This window comes from Stegastes partitus, unplaced genomic scaffold (genome assembly GCF_000690725.1).
Source record: "Stegastes partitus isolate 25-593 unplaced genomic scaffold, Stegastes_partitus-1.0.2 Scaffold621, whole genome shotgun sequence".
Classification (NCBI taxonomy): domain Eukaryota; kingdom Metazoa; phylum Chordata; class Actinopteri; family Pomacentridae; genus Stegastes; species Stegastes partitus.
Genome location: NW_007578352.1, coordinates 284,856 through 306,660, shown reverse-complemented (window position 1 = coordinate 306,660; position 21,805 = coordinate 284,856). Strand labels below are relative to the sequence as shown.

The 21,805-nt window shown below is 40.3% G+C and overlaps 1 protein-coding gene across 1 annotated transcript in view; it reads right to left on the bottom strand.

The window, feature by feature from the left end:
- The window catches only part of LOC103362997 (sericin-2-like), a gene marked incomplete at its 3' end in the record, with an annotated part of 67,326 nt that extends 48,252 nt beyond the window's left edge, over nucleotides 1–19,074 (bottom strand). The window contains exons 1-2 of the mRNA XM_008289564.1: nucleotides 18,943–19,074; nucleotides 16,044–16,114 (exon numbers count right to left, since the gene is read on the bottom strand). The remainder of the gene's footprint in view (nucleotides 1–16,043; nucleotides 16,115–18,942) is intronic.
- Between the last annotated feature and the right edge of the window lie 2,731 nt (nucleotides 19,075–21,805).

Genomic DNA, 21,805 nt, shown 5'->3' with positions numbered 1-21,805 from the left:
TGGCCCAATGATGAATAACTCAGGTTAAGCTTGTACCTTAGACTTTTCGTCACATAATCAGATATTTTCTAATATTGCTTCACACAAATGTACGAGCCACATGTCAGTCACCTCAAAATGTCGAAGGGAAACATTTGTGGTAGATGTGTGGTACATGTATATGATATATTTATCTCTAAGTAGCAGCTCTTGGTGCTTGCCAAGACACGTCTAAAAAACTGTTTTAGCACATTAATTAATTTCAAAATAAGATCTGACAGATTATAATAAGTCTTGCACAGTCATTTTTCATAATGAAATGGCTGGGTACACTATTTCAACTGGTGCCAAGACATTAGATTTAGATGTAGAGATAAACAGTGAATAACTAACAGTACTTATGATGATGCAGTCTTTTCCCTGGCTCAGAATAAGACCGTTGGGAGGTGACTACGCATGAAAATATACATCATCAGTCCATGAACACCTTATTTGATGTAAATCTTTGCATTTTCATGTTATTTCTGAATATTTGATGAGCAAAAATGTCTGCAATGTTTACGTAAAAGAATGGCCAAATAAGAAAACCAGTTTAAAAAGAAAACTTGAACTAATTTCTTTATTCTTAGTTAAAATTTTGGCTCTGGTGATTTTTATTTGGAGCTGGTTAGACACTCTTTGAGAAAGATGCATTTCTGCATAAATTAATTTTTGGTGCCCTTCTAAGACTTCGATTTTCGGTTAAGAATATTAATCCTTTTCCATATAATACAGGTTTTGCATGTTTCTTAACTTTAGACCGGTCTGTTGTTTTTCTCTCTTATTTAGAAACCAAAGCCGTTTTCCCTCCACACTGTCACCACTGTACTGTTAGTGGTAAAACATGCTTTGTTCATGTTCATTTATGTGCTCATTGTGTATTTATAACTCTTTTTACCATGCCATGAGAAAAATGGAGAATATATCGTAATAAAAAAGCACATGAGCATCAAACATAGGCAGCTGAAAATAACTAGTGACTCAGCTACAGCTAGGATGTTAGATAATGACAAACTAACTGGACAGAAAATGTATCAGCAGATTGTTGGTTGCAGCCCTACGCTGAATATATTGTGGGAGCTACAATAGCAGGTACGGGAAATGACAAAGGAGACCCGAGAACCGCTCAGCGTGCCTCAAGAACAGGCCTGTGTTAAAAGCAGCTCGTACATCCTGCCTCTCCCCTGTACAATCACGCTGCACGGACCACAGAGACCATGTAGCGGGGACTGAGGACTTGCCAACACCCCAACGAGTGCCATTAGTAAACATACCCGAACACAGAAACCAGACAGGCGGCTCTGCCAGAAGCCTCAGCCCCCACAGCCGCGATGCCTGGAACTGGCCAGGGTCACACTCAGCCACTCAGAGCTCTGCTCCGTCCACCAGGAATCCAAAACAAAATGAGCATTAGTGAAACACTGTACTTAAAACAGAGAACTTTGAAGTACCCTTTCCCTAGTGGGTTCTTATTCAATCTACTCCACCCCCCTCTCCAGAAGAAGCTGCCAAGGAAATACAAGCCAAATGTTGCTGCAGTTCAGTTAAGTTGACATGTAGGGGTGTATATACATACATCCACCTCCATCCCTGTGTGTGTGTGTGTGTACATATGTACCATATGTAATCGTTTGCATGCAGGTGTGTCTTTATAACTTTATCAAACTGGCATGCAGTGCAGTGAACATGCTTTTTGTCAATTTTAATCCACACGGAATACGGGGAACTCACAGGCTGAGAAAGAAAAATATCTGGTTCTTCAGTAGTAGGCTAAATAAGCAAAGCATAAAACAAACACAGGCATAAAACTTAGCAAGATTAAACATGATTAAATCTTCATTTAAACAATGAAATTCTGCAAAAACAACATCTGTCGCTCTCTAAATCAACACAGAGGAGGAAAAGGGAACGTGACAGAAGAGGAGAAAGAAAGAAACGAAAGGAACACACATGGTATTGTCTAATCTTATCAAGAGTGGTGGCGAGAATAATAAAACAAGAGATGCAGAGGATACAGAGGGGAAAAAAAGAAAGAAGGAAGCAAAGAGGGATGAAGGGACAAAGAGAAGGAGAGAGGAATATTAAATGTTGGCAGCAGCTCGACAGTCAGCCTTTTAGTCCAATTTATGGATGGATTCAAGCTACGCTACGGTCTTTGTCAAGCGAAACAAAAGAAATGGATTGAGCTAACCCTCTCCTCCAGCCCCGTTCCTCCTCTCCTCCCTCTGTTTCTCCATCCTTCCATCCACCTCTGTGTTGTGGCCCAAACAACAGGCCCTCCAAGGTCAGCGGCTTGGGCCCGGGCCAAGATTGCTCTCTTTCTCCATCCCTGAGAGCACCTTCCCGCCCTTAGAAACCCTCTCTGGTTTGTGTCAGTCTAATGAACAGTCTCTTAGCTGTTCCACGGCAAGAAAAGCAGATGGAACTCAGGGACAATTTACAGCACGCCGGGAGAGAAAACGAGGGAGGGAAGAGGGCAGTTAAGTTGCAAAGGGGAGTACGAAATGCACTCTAAAAATGTTCTCCTGGCCGACGAGACGAAGATATGCCTTACATTTGCACATTTTTCCAATTTATCTCTTATTGAATTAAGGCTTCAGACTCCTGGACGCCTTTCAGGAGAATATAGCAGAATGACAGAGTGAGAGAGGGAGATACACATGTCGGAGGAAGGACTAAATCTGAGCCGTTTCTCAGATGATAGGGAATATATAACAATGATGGCGTAAGGAGCTCAACCCACTCTGAAGCTGCAATCACAGTGAAACCCTATGAAATCTTCATGCTTCACGATAGAGACGCAGCGTTAGAAAGCTGAACTGCAGCCAACAGGAAATGTTTCACTCATATTGTACATCAGATACATTCTGTTTCCATGAGGTAACTATCGCTAATGGTTCGAAGTTGTATTTCTAAGTTAGTTCTGACCCCTGAGTCACAGCTGATAAATACAGTCGTGGACATAAAAGGGCCTCTACAAGGCGACACGTTCATAAAATTATCATATTTTATGTTTCTTTGGGAATATTGAGAGTGGCATAGCGATGAACTCTACTTTGGCATCCGTTGTTTCTCTCTTTCTTTTCTCTGTTATCAGCTTTTAGAACTGCAGGATCTGCTGTGTGGTTTGGGGTGTGATTGAGGATGTTGATAGCTGCAATTATTATGAGACTGGGCGACTCGATTTTTTTTATGCCAATAATTGCCTTGGCTCGAGGGCACATTGTTCAGAAAGTTTAATCTGGAACAGAATGATCTGGATTTGGAAATCCCATCCCGTTTTACTTTTGTGTCTATGTTTTAAAGCAAAATTGGAATACCTGATCCTTCATTTATTATAAAATCCAAATTAGTAGTTCTCTAAATGGAACAGCCAGCATTGGACAGTAAAACAACAGCATCCATCTATTATCTATACATCGCCTAATCCTCACTAGGGTCATGGGGGGCTGGAGTCTATCCCAGCTGACTTAAGGTGAAGGCAGGGGACACCCTGGACAGGTCACCAGTCTATCACAGGGCTACACTTAGAGACAGACAACCAAGCACACTCACATTCACACCTACAGACAATTTAGAATCACCAATTAACCTCAACATGTTTTTGGACCTTGTGGGAGGAAGCCAGAGAACCCAGAGAGAACCCACGCTGTACGGGGAGAACATGCAAACTCCACGCAGAAAGATCCCAGGTGTCCTCACTGGGATGCAAACCGGCACCTTCTAACTGCGAGGCAACAGTGTTAACCACTGAGCCACCTTGCAGCAAAAAACAACAGCAATGAAACAATATCCTGTCATTATTCATTTCTTTTAAACATTCAGACCCCTTTTGAAACAACACACACTGAAGGTTCGATCCAGATTGAAACCAGGACTGGATTACGTGATCTGATCTGATTTCAGAATCTGTCATTTGTTTCTGAACAACACGTTTTTGAGATTTGATGCAATCCAACAGTCAAAATCCAATCTGATTGCTTCTGAACAGCTGGGCCCAGATGTTCCCACATTGTTTTATGTTCACTATCTGGATTAGCTGCAACTGTTTTCAAAGAAATGTAATAGTGTGTTTTGGTCATGTAAGTGCTGTTTCAATGGTGGATAAAAGCAGTTTTCTGTGGACAGCAGACATGAGGTAAGTTTTGTTAGATAGTATAGTCTCCGTTTGGTTATACCATCAAACGTTAGTGTACTGTTTAGTGTCTACAGCATTTAGGTACGTTTTTAATGCAGCCTATTGGTTTTAAATTGTCTTTGTTCTCATTGCAGCTGTGGTCTTCGGCATTTTGTCTTACTTTTAACCGCCGAGGTGAAATAAAGTGTGATGTTTACTGCTAGTAGGAGGGATGTAAGGCGTCCACGGTTTAATGCCAACCTACATTTAACAAACAAGAAAACTTAAAAAAAGAGAATATTCAAATCCCAAAATTGAAAACCAAATACCCATGCAAACAACATTTAATTAGACAAATTATCGAGTCCCGCTCTAGATATATTACTGTGAAATTACCCTACATTCAAAGAAATACACAGTACACCGTTTTACTTCAATTCTCTTTTAGATGAAGCTGATTTTATAGACTTTGCATGCTGCTGAATAATTAAGTCTATATAATGCATTATATTTTATTTGTTGATTATATATTTTTTGTGTGAAAAATCTTCATCTGTATGAAAACCAGTGGGAAAGGTGCAAGAATGATACTTATTTACAACATATTCACCTTTAAATAGGCAGTAAATGAGGTTGTTAAAATGGTGTTAGTAATAATGTTCAAATTTTACATACAGGCGACCACATCAGTGATTCTGATAACAATCAAGTGATGATTTTAACGTGATCATTTGACAAAAGTAGATGTTGAAAGTAAGAATCTCTTCTCTTTAAAACATTTTTTTTCTCTTCTTGCTTCTTTCTTTCGTGCAGTTTTCAGAAATATCATCATCTTTGTTTTCATGAGCGTCAGGTGGAAAAGGGAGTCGGTGCTCCCATCACCTAACAAGTGCCTCCTAATGGCTCTGTTAGTTGTATCAGGAGGAGCAGCAGAAAAGTAGATTATCTTCAGGAGCCTCACAAATGGATTTATTACTTTTCCTCTCGTCTTTTCGACAGGAATGACTGTTTCATATTATACCAGAGATTCTGGCAGAAGTTCATACAGGGTGTATTCAAGTTAGAATAATATTACATAATTAAGACATATTCATATAACTCAATTTTCACTCTACAGCCAAACATAATGAAAATATATGGAGCTATTATATGCTAGGGCTCCCTTTTAGTTGGGGGCCATAAGCATCAACGGTAAAGCTCACCCCTGATAATCACTTTCACGTCTAGAGAAGTGGCCTATAGGAAGCTTCAGGTGCAGGTTTGTTTATAAAGTGACATGAATGCTAATAGTTTTCTGATGAACATAATGCCACAGAGCAGCCATCAAGGCAACAACAGTTACTAAAGCAAAGACTGAGTTCCTGGGCACAGCCCTTGTTGAATGTACCCAAGTTGTGGCAGCGAAAAGGAAGCCAGATTAGAAAAAAGTGGCTTCTGAATCGGCCACTTCTCCATCTGTGATCATTAAGGTCTAGTTTTCCGTCCTTGCTGCCTCTGAGTTTTGTCGCAGGGCACATTCTCAGGTATTACGAGTCTCTACGGTGTCCCTGAGAAGCCAAATTTAACTCCCGGACTAAGAGCGAACGGTTCAGTCAAATAATGTGGTTATTGTGTGAGAAGACTGAGTAATGACAAAAGCTTCATACGGAACGTCAGCTGGGAGCTGACATTTTCAGGACAGAAGGATTTTCAAAGAATAAAAATGTCAAAATGTGAGTTGTGCAGTTTTCATAAACACTATGTCATAGTGCCTCCAGGCCCAATAAGTGGAGTTAAGGGCACACAGGACTCTCTCTTAAATTCCTCATTTTCAAACATTTCTTTCTTTGAGTATTAGCCAACACGGGATGACTTACAGATTAGTCACATACTCATTTTTTCCTTCACCTGCGCCGGTTTAATATCTTGGTGATCTGCCATGATGTGAAGTGCATCTATTGAGTAGGAGAGCTGGCGCAGTCGGAGGCTTGTCAGTAATGATTAAGCGGTGTGGTGCAATTCGGTGTAAAGTATTAGGGGAATTTGGACTTGTTCTGCTTGCAGAAGGTCAGCGGTGCAGTGTTTTGAGGTGCAGCTGTGTTCTGAGCCATTTTTCAACTTAAACAAACTACAGTAAGTCGTCCTCGTTTATCAGATGACATGAGATAAGAATAAGATTATTAAACCTTTATTAATCTCTCACCAGGGAAATGCATGCATTGCTTAAAAAAACAGAGAAAAAACACAAAAGTAGAAAGAAGATAAATAATGATAAAGACTATAAACACCTTTTACATGTACAGATACAAGATGGATAATTGTACTTAAATTATAGGATGCACACGATGTGTAGGATTGTACTATCAAGATATAAACAGTAACAGCGCTCAGTTTGTTCTTGCACTTGAAAAACTATGAAGAGAAAACCACAGATCATGTTGACTATATTTATGCATTTCCCTAAGGTATGGAAAAGTAAGATTTCACATGTCATGCCTTTATTATCCTCCATGCCTCCTGTCAGTATAGGCGACAATGGAAACAATGGGGATTGTGGAAACAGACACATTCTCCAGAAATGTCAGGAATTGGCTGGTGGTTCATTAATCATCCTGGGGCCAGCTTTAGTACCCAATATTACTGGACTATTACCAGTCGTCGGTGCCAGATATCGCAATACCAGACCAAACTGTTAGAGAAATATGTTTTTGTCTTCTTTGTCCAACACTACCACATTTACAGTGTTTTCTCGAGGTCTCTGAAGGGGTGCTGTATGTGGAGGGGGGTGGGTTCAGGTTGTCATTTGTGATCGTCCTGCTGGTTGTGAATTTATTTCCTTCATGTTGTCATAGGAGCCTTCATGCTCTCTTGTAGGTTAAACTGGACTGACTGAATGCTTTTAAGGCTGATTAACAAGTCCTGAGTGGTGACAAATGAATACAGCACCAGAATCTGCGTTTTGTTTTTGTTTTTGTTTGTTAAGATCATGTTCTGAAGCTGTAATGATTAAATATGTTTTTTCTGTTTCTCAGTTAAAAATGCCTTTTCATGCAGAAGAAGATTACAAAGGTGCTTTGACAAGGTGTGGGCTGCGAAGTCTGTCGGTGTGTCCATCATTTTGGTGCTATAATGACACATCCCAGCAACTCCAATTTCGTGCAGGCGGCATGGTCCCCAAAGGATACAACCTGAGGACTTTAATGATCCTCTGACTTTCTATCGAAGTTTACAATCAAATACCTGTTGAGACATTCTCATTAGCCGCAGCTGCATTTTGTCTTCAAACACTAATTAGAAAATGCTAGCATGCCAAAACACTAAACTGTGATGGAAAACATAGTCAACATATACCTGTTCACCATCTGCGTGTCGTCATTGCGTGTGCTGATTTTAGGATTTAATTCAAAAACAACACATAACAGTGTTGGGGAAAATACCAGACACAGTCAAGACTGGTCAGAAAATAGCTGCAGGGATGGTGTGCTGTTTTGTTAAACCCAAACCAAAAACATGTCCATCATTTGTCATTCGTCCATCAAGGTAACCTCAGCCTGATTGAAAACATTGATCCAATTTTATATGTCAAAGTCAGCTAAACTCTCAATGCAGCCAGTGAAACGTGTCATTACTTGAGCTCAGAGAAGCAAAAGCGAACTCTGTCACCCCTCTTTGCCTTTTTTTTCTGATGCCTCGTGGCATGATTTTAGCTCTGCCAGCTGGAGAAGAACACACAACTCAAGGAGATTGAAACTATAAAAGCTTCCTTTGTCAATAAAATCGAAAAAGACAACAGAATAGGAACAAATACAGTCGTGTTTAACTTGGTTTCTCATCTGGATCTAATATGTCAAGTGGCAAAACAAATGCTTCGGGAAAGCAGAGATTAGGTGTTGAGAGCTTCTGAGACTTAGTGGTGAGATACATATTCCATATGTCCAGCATTTCTCTGCACTGGCTCGAAGCAGTTCTTATGGGGATGAGGCCTTTCAATCATTCAACAAAGCACCTTTACCATATCCTCTATGTTGTGTGAGAAACAGGAAGGTGGTGGGAGTCGCTAGTGATGGATGGAAAATAGTGAAGAGGCCAGAAAAAAAAAAAAAAGAACAGAGCTGCCAGAGATGAAAATGATTCAACAGAGCAAAGAAGTGGACGATCAAACCCTCTGTTTTTCTGTTTCTCATTACGAATGACACCCTCACAACAAGTCATTTTTTTCTGCGATCTTGTTGGTGGTAACCCTCTGTGACATTGCTTTTGTGTCACTCCTCTTTCTCGTCTTCATTCAAGGTGACACCGCGCCGTCTGACAATTCATTTATCCGATCCACCCCTTTTAATCAGAATCCGTGTCACAACATGAATGACAATGACATTGCACAAAGAAAAGACGTGATAACCAGGACACCCCCCGTAATGCAAACAGGAAGAGGCCTAGCTGCGTGATTAAATGGCTTTAGCTTTATCAGGGCGCCAGCATCCGACCAGTTTGATCACAAATGGAACCAAAAATCTGTCAAGTGTGACCCAACATCTTCACCGGTTGTACTGATGAGCCTGACATTTAGCAGGTCTGTCTGCATGTCTCTCGAAGGCCTGTCCTGGTCGTTAAAATCACTGTTAGAACTAAAGTAAATCTGACTTCCGAACACCTTATTTCACTCTTTTCAGTCCTGTCGGAGTTGATGCGCAGCAGTAACTGAGTGGGGACTAGAGGCTTCTCTGTGCACAGTCTCATAGAAGCATCAGAGGCGTTTAGAGGGCATCAGTAAATTGCAGCATCTACTAAGAAAGAAACTCTCCACTCTCCTTCTCTAAACTGCGTCACCAACACAAGTAAATTCCTCAGTCTTTGGGACACACTGAGATAAGATCAACAGCCAACATTATGCGCCGCACTTATTGCAATGAGTACGACCAGTGCCTGGCTGGGAACTTTGTTTTTGCTGTTGAAACACTGACGTTTCAAATTATAACATTGAACTGAAACACTGTTCACAAAACAGTCAAGAAAGACCTCCATTGTATTAACTTTAGGTCCCAGTTCATCCTAATTGCATTAGACAAATTATTTCATCGTGATTTTTTTCTGGCAGACACGTTGCAATGTGAGTTGCATTATAATTTTTCAAAGCCAAGCTTCAATATTCACTATGTAATAGATTTAATACATGCGATGGAACACCAAGACTGCCACACAAGGAGGAATTTGTAAAGCCATTGACAGTTTACACCCCGGGTCAGGTACTGCACAGTGCTGCACATGCAACTTTAATAAATTGTCTAAAGTGAGAAAAAAGTACTGATTGCTTCATTTCTTTACATTTGGCTTTTTTGTGGATCACTGTGACTAGAACAAGGAATCATAATGCAACATTTGGGATATGTAGTCAGTTTAAAAGTATGTAAAATGTCTTGGTTTCTTCAAATATAAAGAAGATAAATCTCGTGCTTTTGGCAGCATGTTTGGACTTTGTAACTCTGCACAATGTGGATAAGAAAGTTTACATCTGTCAGGAAAACACTCCCTCCTTAAAACACCATGACTATTAACTCCCCCTGACATTCCTCCCTATAATATTTAGATGTGCAGCCTGCTATGTTGCCACGTGACTCTCGCACTCCACCTTCAATCACTAAATTAACAACTTCAGAGGCAGTACAGGGTGCCATATACACAACACTATACCTCGTGATGGCAACATCTGCCCTCTGTGTTTCCTCAACATGCTTCACATTTATTAAAACCTTAAGTTCCGTTTTGCATACAGACCTCAGTGAGGCTGGTTCAGAGGTAACCGAGCCCATGACCGGGAGGCACATGAGCCAAATATGATTCGACAAGGCCCAGAGCTCCAGGGTCAGGCCACAGCGAGGAACATGTGTCCCTGGGAGATGAGGCCTTGCTGCTCCCTCAGCCAGGCAACATTCTCCAGTTTGTGCAACAAATCCTAATGAAGCAGCTCTCTGTGGGGGGAACCAGGGCCCTGTCTGTGGGGATTTGTCTGAAGAGCTGCACAACCGAGGGAGGATGCAGTGAAGCAACGCACTCGCTTATGATCTCACACACACAACAACAAAGACTGATGAGGTGAGGGAAGCCAAATGGTATTCTGCAGGCCAAGGCACGGCAACGGATTAAAAATGTGTCCAAGCAAAGTATGAAGGTATGAAAAATTAACCAGCAAATAGAGGCTGATATGTGGTCAGGGCCCGTGACAAAATATCTGTTTTGTTAAGCTACTGGCAGGAGGTCAAGAAAACACAAAACCACAATGTAAGGTCGTAAGTTTGGTGGTTTCATACGTGGGGTTAAGATTTATGGTCAGTTCAAATAAAAACTTGATTTTACTGCGGCAACAAAAAAAAAGCAATTAGTAAGAAGACCAACAAAGTTCGGGGATCTTTCAAGTGCTTAATTAGACCAGACTGTGGAATAACATCTATCTTTGAGAAAAAAAAAACACTGGACATAAACGTCAAAATCAAATATCGTAAAGTTTCCATCTGTGGTTGATATTCCTACAAACTCAATACAGTCCAGCAGGACTTACTGAGAAGAGACAGCAGGACGGAAACGGCCCACGTTCAAAGACATTCCCATGTTTCTGATGTGTCTTCGGGGTCAGTCCACCTGAACCACATTAATTCATTTTCCCTCTCTGCGCCCCTTCCTTTTCCTCAGGAAAACTGTGAAGGTCCTGCTTTGTAGCAAAGCTCAGTCTAAAAGACAGATTGTCATATATTACAATGATACACTCTGACAACTCTATTGACCACAGTCCACCTTTTTTTCTTTTTTTTTTTCAGAGGGGGGTGGTAGAATAAAATAGTGGCACTAATACGCAACACCTGTTCCTTTTTGGCATTCGTCAGTATATCAAATATACAAACAGTGACAGCTGTAGTGCCGGCAGTGATATGGCAAAGCTCTGGGCCCGCATGATGCAGAAGACAGAGACCGGGATTGTTTCTCGGAGCACTTCTTCCCACACAGGGCCCTCTCCAGGTCAAATAGCTGAAAGCAGAGTGCAGTGGCCAGGGCCTGTAATATTTCACATATGCTTTTTGAGGAGCGCCAGGCGCTATCGATTTCTTTAATCTAAAGCCCGGGAACTAAAAGGAAAAGGGCCTATCAGGCAGCCTGCTTTTAATTACGAGGTCCATAAAGAGACGGAGATAGAAACCGATGTGATGGATGGTCTGCGAGATGCCATGATAGGAACCATGCCTCCGTCTGCTGAGGCTCAAGTTGGCCCGACACACCCAAGACTTCAGTCCGGCAACAATCAAGAAGAGGGGGGTCATTAGGAAGCAGAGGTATCAGGATTCAGCACTGAGGATTTGTCTTTGTGCCTTTTCATACTTTGGTGTTATTAAAGTATCATGGCATTATTAAGAGATCATCACAACACAGCGACATCAAAAAGCAGCTGTTGTTATTTACTGGACAAATGAGGGTTTGGGAAAGACTGAGATGACAGCAGCCAGGTCTGCAGCCAAAAGTAGTTCGAGTTTAAACCAGAATTTTTTTTTAAATTGGCCAAAAAATGCTAATTTAATATTACATGAACATTAATGTTTGGGTGATTGAGATGGGCAGTTCCAGTTTTGAAGGAAAAGGGAATATAAGAAGATGACAAGTTAGTCATCTTAGTTAAGAGAACAGTGAATTTCATGTGCAAGACTTCATTTTTATTTGCAATATTTAATTATAAGGAGCCACATTTCATTATAGGGTGCAACATTCTTCTTGTACTTCAACTGCATGTGTAATATTTTAATTTCACATGGGTCATCTCATTACCATGTGCCAAATTACTTCACTACTTCAGAAATAAAGCCAGCGTTACTTTTCTATTTTAGTCTTATTTTAGCTTTCTTACTTAAATTTTTAGCAACTTACATCTTTGTTGTTTGCTCACAAGCACTGCATTTATTCTCACGTTATGCAATTTTTCTGAGCAACATCATGCACAAGAGTTTCTTTCGGGACTAATAAGGTTCTATCTTATCTTTCAAAAACTGAAGAGAATGTCATGGAAACATGACATTTACAGATTGTTTCATGTATTAATGTGAGTCTCTTCAGTGGACCAGAAGCTTAAGTGGAGGCTTCGTGCATGTCGTGGTTTTAATCAACATTTTGTGATCTCTCTGCATTGTCACTTTTTGTATTTCCAAACTAAAAATGTCGCTAATGACAAAACCTGGGCCTCTTCATGTGATCAGAGGATTCGGTCGTCTATTAAAAGAGGCAACAGAGGAGGACATGGCAGCTGGAACATGCTGAATTTCCTCTAAATTGCTCAATATGCATGCGTAGTCGTCAGGCATCAACTGTTTTAAAAGGTCATCTGGTGATTCAGACACTTAGATTAGAAAAATAAGAGTCTATTCTCAGTTCACACGGAATGTAAAACTCACTTAGACACCTTCATTTTAGAAGTCCTCTCCACATCCTTGGTTTTAAGACAAATATGACACGCGAGGGCACACAAGGTGAAGCTATTTAGAACGCAGGCCTTGCAACTCGACCGTTCCCCTGCCTGTTTTATTTACTTAGGGTTTTTACTGGCTCAGAATGGCTTTTGGGGGGCGACTGTGCACAACAGCAATCAGTCTGTGTACAGTTTGTGTTACCTTATTTAACAGAAATCGATGCATTTCTCTGTTATTTCTGAGAATCTGATGAACAAAAATGTCTGTTACGGTCGATTAAATGAATGATTTCAAAGTTTAACACTGTTTGTGCATCCTGTGCAGGTGCTCTAAACTAATAATTTACCAGCTATAATTATGAAACATAATGTGTGTTTATGGAAGGTGATGCAGCTACAAGCACATTTTTAATCATAATGTGTAAAATGATGGTGTGACAACATGAAAGGGTTCGTGAAAGGCAATGAAAGAATTATTAGCTGAATTTGTGCGATATCCAAATCACAGGAGCTGCTTTTTTTTTTTGATCAGGGTAAAATGTGTCAAAACAAAGACGTCCTGGCCAAATCACATTCTCCAGACAGATGCTTGTGTGGTCGCGACTGCAGCAAAAATCACAATATCATCTTTAAATATTGTTTTTTTAAGTGGAAAAGAAACAAAAAATATCAACAAAAGTTACCATTCTGACTAAAACTGTGACTTGTGCTGTCAAAATAATTGCGATTTTTTTTTGTGCATAGTTTAGCCTTATGTGCACCTCCATTGCCTTTCAGTTAACTGTGTTGCTGTAAGTCCTTATAGCATCATTCTCAGCACAGAGAAAAACCTCTGAGCGGTTGTTACAGTCTATTTACGATTCTCACAGACTCCTCAGTGTGTTCTCCCAGGCCGAGACTAAAACTTTGAAATTTGAATCCCGGGTTGGATTTCATCCGTAGTGAAAGCAAAATATTTATCTCACATAAATCTAAATCCGTGTCCTTGACAGGCCCGATAGCGAAAGGCTTTGTCTCCTCAGAACTATGACAACATCTCAGTGCCTCAGAAATCGTCGGTGGATCTGACCAGCCGGCCTGTCAGCACCGAAAAGACACAAATCCATACTGTGTAGCAGTTTGAAGTCTCTACAAAGACAGACAGAGATTAGGCATGCTGGTGCCACAGGGGTCCGCGAGATCCACCAGCGTCTCCATCCTTCAACCCGACATCAAAGACAAACCAGTGCAACAGTTTGAATTATAGACCGCAAGTGTGCAGTCATGCCTCCGGTGGCACCCAGCTCCCAGCCCGATTAACCCCGGTGCCACCCCGAGGAGGAGGAGAAGCAGAGGATACAGCTCACAGCGCGGCTGGATAAATTACTATACCAACAACTGCACATCGGCAAAAGGACAAAAGGTCACTCGCGTCGTCAGGGAATGTGATGGCTCAATCCTTCAGCTGCAAGTGAAAGTTACAGCGGGTTTCACCTCTGCCGTATTTAAAATGATTTGATAGTGAAGTTAAACCAACCTCCAACCACCTGTTAATGCAGTATACTTACATAAACTGTCAGTAATCCTTAAAAAAAAGACAAACACATAACTTACTAAGGTTTATTTATTCACCTATAAGGCAGTGATATTAGTTTTTGATGTCCTGAGAGACAAATCGACCATTCATTGCCTCTTTCTGGCCTGTTGGTGCATGACCTCACTTTCCTCTACCGTCACTGCTCATGGAATATTTCCTTCAACCAAATGCCAGCGCTTACAATCGGGAAAGATTACGGCATATTATCAACAGATGGACAAAAGACAATTCAGACCGGCCGGTTATAGCTCAGATGGCACATGGGATTCATTCTGACAATGAATGCCGGTGTTGTCTGGAGAAGGTGACGGCGGTAAACAGAGCAAAAGAAAACAAAGAAACCACTGATTAACGATGCAGATGCAGAAAATAGCAGCTCTGGGAAGTGATACTGGCAAAAAAAAGAGGAAAAACAAATCAAGGCTACAAGTGCAATCGAAGGCATAAGAAATGCTCCCAAAGAAGCATAAAAAACACTCCGTATTCAGCATTCAATTTGCTGAAATGGTGACATAAAGATGGCATAAAAAGACTGATTTAGAAACAGAGAGATTGGCTTACAAAAAGGACAACGCTACGGGAAAGAAAAAAAAACTTGCCCAGATGCAGATGGAGGCCAAAACGAGATGGCAAGCAGCTGCTACAGCCAGCTGTCCGAGCCAGTTGTTCATAGCGGCTGGGAGGCCAGGATGGAGGGATTCAGAGACATTTAAGAGAGAGGAGGGAAGGAGGGGGGGTGTAGATCTAGCCAGCAGACGGTGATACGATGGTGATGAGGAGGGAGAAAAGTGGAAAAACCTTTGTGAAAAAGGTTAAAGAGGTTCAATGGGGAAGGAGATTTTAGAGTGTTGGCTCTCTTCAAGGTTACAGCTTCTTTTAAAACTGCCAAAAGTGAACAGATAACTGCTTTGGAGCTCCACGTCTTTATTGATGTGTGAGGAGGAAAAGCGACAAATCACAAAGGATCCACGGAACGAAAAATAACTGAGGCATTTTGTTTAACAGCACTTGAATGACTACTGCCCTTCAAACAATATAGTACACAAACCATTGATGTGCTGTGTATGGAACAACTCAGTGGTTCAAAGACCCAACATATTAATCATGTCTTGGTAGGACCTGATTTAATACATAAGTACCTTAGCGTTACAACAACAAATGTTTTATAAAGAACACATCATGCTCATATAAACTGCTGTATATAAAATCCTTCAGTACCTTCAGCACCTTCTTTACCTCCTTCCTTCAGCTGGCAATGCAGAGTCGTGGCTAGAATCATTTTAAGTTGCTCATGAGCAGCATTCAAGTGTGATTTTTTTAGTTTCATCACAGTTCTGAAAGGACCTTCAGTCATCAGTCGTATTACCACCATTATGATTGTAACATTCAGTGTTACACAATGCCATAGATCCAGATACGGCACACATTTTTATCTATATTTTAAGATTTTTGTTGGGGTTTCGTGTTAATGACGGCCATCAAAAGCCAGCAAGTAATGCAGAAGAAGTTCTTCTATTTTTTTCCAACAGTAAAACACACAGGACGTCCCAACAGGAAACCCTCATTACAATGTGGACTACAGGGCTGATTTGGGGATTAACAAGCATAAGAGTGACCCCTAGTGGCCTTTTCTGAGGGATACAAGCGTCTACAGGAGCATACAGAGCTGAAGTATGAAGAGACATGAAGAGCGAAAAGCATAGCTTCAGGCGATGCAAAGGATTGGCGCCGCTAATCTCTAAAAACCATCAGGAGAACACAGGTAACACACTTTAATTAGCTTTACACTCAAATATAGACAAGTTAATCTTGCGACAAATGATGCATGAAGCATCCTCGATGGCGGTGGGAGTGTGTTCTGCGTGTGTTGCATATTAGATTGGGATGGAAGCATGTGTGCTGCAGATACTTACTGGGATGATCTCTGTGTTTGTGTTTCCTTGTTTCTGTCAGCAATGAGATCAGCTGGTCTCCTCCACGAGAACTGTGATGAGAAAAATAAGAACGAATCACTTAAAGAATGTGAGCAAAAGACTTCATGATTCTCTCACATAACTTGGACTGGCATTTTTTGCATTTGTTTTGTATGTAGGGCCTTCATCAGTAGCAAAACAGCAAAAACCTTTCAAAATAAAACCCGCTACCTATTACGACCACCCAACAGACCAACCAGGAGAGTGATTTCATATTATGTCCAAAGTCCTGAAGTCGTAAGAAATCTGAAGCCTCTCTCTAAACTTGATCTACTCCCCAGTCAAAGTCTATCAATTAGAGTTTCATTAGCTCTAATTATGCTGTGCAGTGTTTCCTAACAGAACATCAAAAAAACCTTTGCAGTACGATTGCTAACAACACCACTTCCATTTTCCACTTGTGTTTCTAAACAAGCATTTGGCTCGAGAGCAGCCGGTCACGTTCATATGTCGCTGAGAAGCTATAAGAGGAGGATTACTTTGCTAATGCTCGTGAGAACACTTTCACAACAAACTAATGACATAGGGCTTAGTAACCAGTCTATATGCACACTGTATTCAAGATCTTTCTAAGTTTTTTTTTTTTTTTTGCATAAATAAGCAATTTCTCCTATTTCATAAAAAGAAAATGTTAATTTGTCTCACAATTAGGGTTCAGTGAAATGTTGATTTTTACTTGTTTGCGCTGTCAGAGGTACATATTACACCGTCTCTACCAGAAGCTTTAAAACCAACAGCCATGACAGAATATTTGTTTGGCTGATCTGAAGGATTCAGGAGGCCAGAAGAGACAGAGAAGGTTGTGAGTAAATAATAGTAGATGAAATGATGAGCATTACTATACTAAGTATTACACAAAAGAGGGGAATAGTGAGTCAAGGTATCAGTAGACTTTCAGGTATCTTGGATGGATTCAAGAACCAAAAAGTGAAGTCTAGTTGGCTTCTCCTAAAGCACTTAGCAGTGAGCCATTGTGTTCTTGAGAAACAGCAAAGACATCAAAAAAGTTCAATTAAATAGTAAGTAGAGCTGCAGCAAGAAATATCAGGTTAGCTGTCAAGCATCTAACCAGTCGTCAGCACCTGAACAAAAATACGAAAGCATGCTTCTGTTATGGTCACAACTGGTGAAGAATCCTCCACGACTGCACCAACCCAAGTCTAGTCGAGTGTGACTTTAAAGGACAATAATCATACGATGTCACCAATATACAGCCACTCCTTTGACTATAAAAGGCCTCCTTAAAATGCAGCTTTATTCAAATGACCCGATGAGAAGAAAAAGACAAAAACAGGCTGTTGACAGCTGGATAGTGATCCTGTCGGTTTGTAGTCAGACACCTCATTTATTCTCTAAGAAATCCCATCAGACAGCTCCGGGTGTCCAATAACATGATCCTGTCCCCAGAAACATCCCTGAACTTCACCAAGTACTTCAGAAAAAGAGGGACAACACTCAAAATGTAGCATCGAGACAATAACCTTAACTCTATCTATGCAGATGTGTAACACTAAAGACTTCAACACACTTGTGACTGACTTTAGATTTCTAATCAATGACCCCAGTTCTCCATCTGCCCGTTATAATTCCCAACATCGCGTGGCTGTTTCATGATGTTGTAGAGATGCTGTATGCTTGTTTCATGATGTTAAACAGAAAGGACAGGATTTAAGGCAATATTACATGCTGCTTTTATACTATTGTTGGGTACATTCGGATCAGTGCGAGCAATTTTCCTGAATAAAAGTTTTGAAATCTCTGCGTCCAGCTTCTTAAATGTGAATATTTTCTGCTTTCTTTCCTTCTCTATTACAGTAAAACCGAAAACCTTCAGCTTGTGGTCAAAACAAGACATCTGAGGGCCTCATCTTGTGCTTTAGAAAACAATGATGGGCATATTTCACCATTTTCTACTGTTTTGTAGATGAAGCAACTCAGCAGTGCATTTTAAAAATGAAATTAACTGTTAGCTATGTGTCTCATGAAGCTGGTACAGATAGATAAGTTAGAAGGGTAAGTGAAAATGTGCCAAGACGACAGCCTCAAATGTCTTGTTTTGTCCCAAATATAATCATTTTACTGTCATACAGGAGGAGGGATGTAAATCAGCACATTTAAGAAGGTGGAATCAGAGTTACCCAAAGTGATTAATTAATTATCAGAAAAGTTGGTGACTAATTTAATAGTTGCCAACTAATCAATGATTTGTTCCAGCTGTCTGCTAACACATTTCACATGAGTGCTGAACACAACAACAGTGTGGACCTGCAGCTCGTCCTCATACTGTGAATCAGACACGTTCAGGCGACCTAACTTGACTCCTTCCTGTGAACGTTGCACTGCTCATTCGGGCCAGTAAACATAGAAAATAGCTAAAAGTAACCACAAGCTCTCCTGGGTGTTACGTTCAGGGGGTCGGTGTTGAGTTTTTTTGCTGTTACTTCGAGGCTGTCGTTGTGTTTTCGTGTCCGTGAACGACCCACAGATGACGTTATCCTTATAGCTTCGGCCTTATGTCAAAATCACAGCTGACCCTATCGAGGAGCTAGCTTCACCGGAGCAAAACCTGAAGCCCCCCTCCTCTCACATCCAAGACAATCCCCCTCCTCACCCCCCGAGAGCTCCAAACTCTACAATATTAGCTTCTTTAAACCACCGAAACACCGCAGCGCTGAGGTTTTGTAGCCCCCCCCTCTCACCAAGCTAGCTAAGTTCACGTTAGCTGGCTGACGCTGCTAGCCAGCTAACCTCGCTGACCAAAACAGCTGGCTAAACAACAGCGGTTCGTCTGTGGCTTCTGCGCCGACCAGGCAGCACACTCACCGGGGGGAGAACTTACCAGGTGGCGAAGGGCGAAAGACGCGGAGAGCACTGACGGACGGAGAGAAAAGTATTCCCGGTGTTCCACTTTTAGTTTTTGCCGGATGCTGCTGTATCCACTATCCAAGCATCAAACCATGTTGGGTGGGCAGCTGCGCACTGAGGTCCTGTTTGCACTCTGGGAGTCTTTAGGAGGTGTATGGAGGAATGTAGGGAACTTCGAAGGGCACTAGGAGGGGACTGTAGTCACCTTCGCCTCCTATCTCCTAGTCGTCTGAGTAGTTTTTGCTATTATTATTTTTATTTTCATAGGTAAGTAGTTTTAGTATAATTTTGCACTTATATATTTAACCAAGACTTTCAATTACAGTTATTCTTATAGCACATTTAAAGCAACAGTTGTAGAGGAGAAATAAGACTTAAAAAGTTTAAATAGAAAGACTAAGACCCAACAATGTTATTTATGTTGTAAATTTACCTCAATCATTTAAATATTACGGTTAAAACGTTACAAAATGATGTACAATACAAATGTACCTGTATAAATATCATGGCTCTTTAAGAACAATTTCTATTTCCATGTCATTTTTATATGTCAATATAAAATGTACATAAAAATAATCCAAGTTTAGAGGGCAATTGAATCATATTAAACCGCAGTTTTGTTATTTTAAGACTAAATGTTGTAAAGTCACTTGCAAACTAGCTATTTATGCATAAGATTGTTTGCTACCATATTCTTAAAAATTCAGCTGCAACATAAATGTTAAATAACACATATTGAAATAATAATAAACTTTTTAAAAGTTTAATCATTGTCAACCAGTTTCTACAAAAGTTATAACTTTACTAAATGCAATCACTTAAATTCATGACTTGAAAATAACTCAGCGGGGACATTAGCTGACATTAGCAAAGTTTTCAAACTAGCAAGCTTGCTAATGTAGCATGACATTACTAGCTATATTATTATTAGCTTACCTTAGATTGTTAGCATTATTTAAAGATAATATATTTTCTCTGCTGGTTAGCTACAATGTTACTGTATTAGATGATGTTTTGATTATTGCAGATTAGTTTACCATTTAGGGACCAAAAACAGAAGTTCTAACTTTTATTGTCATTGAAGTTTAAATTTATGACATGAAAATAACTTAGCAGGGATGTTTAACCTACAGTAGAAAAGCATTCGAGCTAGCTAGCTAGTGCTACAGCATATAGCATAACGTTGTTAGCTTAGCTTAAAGTCAGCTAGTTAGATAATAATGCATTTTCATTGCTGGCTAGCTGTGTTAGATGGTGGCTTGATGGTGGCTTGATTATTGTCAATGATATTTAAATTCATGACATGAAAATAACTCAGCAGGGATGTTTAGCCAACATTAGCAAAGAATTCAAGTTAGCTAGCAAGTGCTACAGCAAGCTCACATAGCAAAACATGATTAGCTTAACACAAAGTTAGCCTTTCAGTCAGATAATACCTCAGAACCATATATTTTAATTTTCCCCCACCTGTAAATTGATTTTAATACTATTTAGAGCTTAGTAAAGCTTATCCATATCCCAATTCACCCTCTTATCAATTCTGGATATTAAGTTGACATTGAAATGTAAGACTCGACCAGTGCATTCTAAGAAATAAAATAAGTTGAAGACAGTGAGGAAAAATTCCCAACAAAGTTCATGTTTGTCTCACATCACTTAAACAGCCAGTTATCACACACTGAACCAACTGTCTGGACATCTTGTAGTAATACTACCTCCAATCAGATCAACCATTATGGTGATTTTATATCATTTCTATTGACAGAAAGTTGCTTGAACTCTGAAGCTTCTCTCTAACCTGATCTATTCCTCAGCCAAAGCCTGCCAAGAGTAATACCAAGGAGAGAATCGGCAAAACCGCAGTTCTCTCAGAAAGTACAAGCAGTTTAAATGGCTGTAGCATCCCTCTGCTGTTCAAAAAGAGCTTTACATGGCAGTACATCAGGGTCAGCACATAAATACCTTTCAGTTTTTTTTTCACCATCTCGATGCTTCGGCTTAAATGCAATTAAATTTGCTCCGACTGATGCCATGTTCAGATTGTGTTTCACAGCTGCAGCGGACTGCTAACAATGTCACGCAGGGTCAGATCATCAAATTGGATGCTGGAAGTTTAATTGAAATGATAAAAGAGGAGAGGACTACTACAGTGAATTCTTGTTCACAAGATTAAAACAGCTGGCACAAGTGTTGGTATGAGTACAGAACTATCACCCATAAACAGGACGGAGGATCTCGGCTCCTCTTAATAACACATGAGCTGATTGGTGAAATTTTGAGAGGGCATCTTTAAAATATTGATAGCATGCTACTTTTGCCATGCGTCTCTATTTTTCTGCATTTTCATCTTCATGGCTGATGTGTAGAATCAGGCTGGTACTGATGTATGATTCATGCATGAGGCTGATTCATCACTTATTCACTTTCATGAAGACGCATGCTGTTCTTGCCATCGCTATGGTGCAATATCATAAACTTCACTCATTTTAACTCAAAGAGCTGGAAAAAAACTTTTTTGATGCCAACTACCATAAACAAAAACTGAAGAACAAAGCGAGGTGCTGAAATCAGGCAGCAGCAGCCACTTCCCATGTGTTTTCGTATTATTATTAATCATATAAAAAAGCGAGATCAAGTTAAGTCAAATTAAATGAAAAACATAAAGGAAAAAATGTGCAGTTCATGCTATAAAATATTTGTGTATTTATGCACATGTAGTATGTTTAATCTCCCATTTGCACAATTCTATGAATGTAAGGAATACGCCTTAATAGGGAAAAAAAAGCAGCATTTTGACTCATCAAACCAGGAAAGTGTTGCTGCAGTTAATGCTGTTC